Below are 233 nucleotides of genomic sequence, written 5' to 3' on the forward strand. Positions count from 1 at the left end.
TGTAAATATACCACACAGCGTTGCCAATCTTTGAACCACCGATTTCGACCCGATTCGTGCTGCTACTCGGAACTTGCGGTTCACGAATCGGCAACGCTGATTTATTAACAAGCGGATGGCTGAGAGTGGAAGGGGGCCATACCACGCCATCAAAATTGCTGTTATGGTGTTGTTATTTAATCCTAAAGGCGAATCCCAATTCAGTTCCAAGAAAAATAAAAAAGAGAGGTAGT

This window comes from Penaeus monodon, chromosome 25 (assembly GCF_015228065.2).
Source record: "Penaeus monodon isolate SGIC_2016 chromosome 25, NSTDA_Pmon_1, whole genome shotgun sequence".
Lineage (NCBI taxonomy): Eukaryota > Metazoa > Arthropoda > Malacostraca > Decapoda > Penaeidae > Penaeus > Penaeus monodon.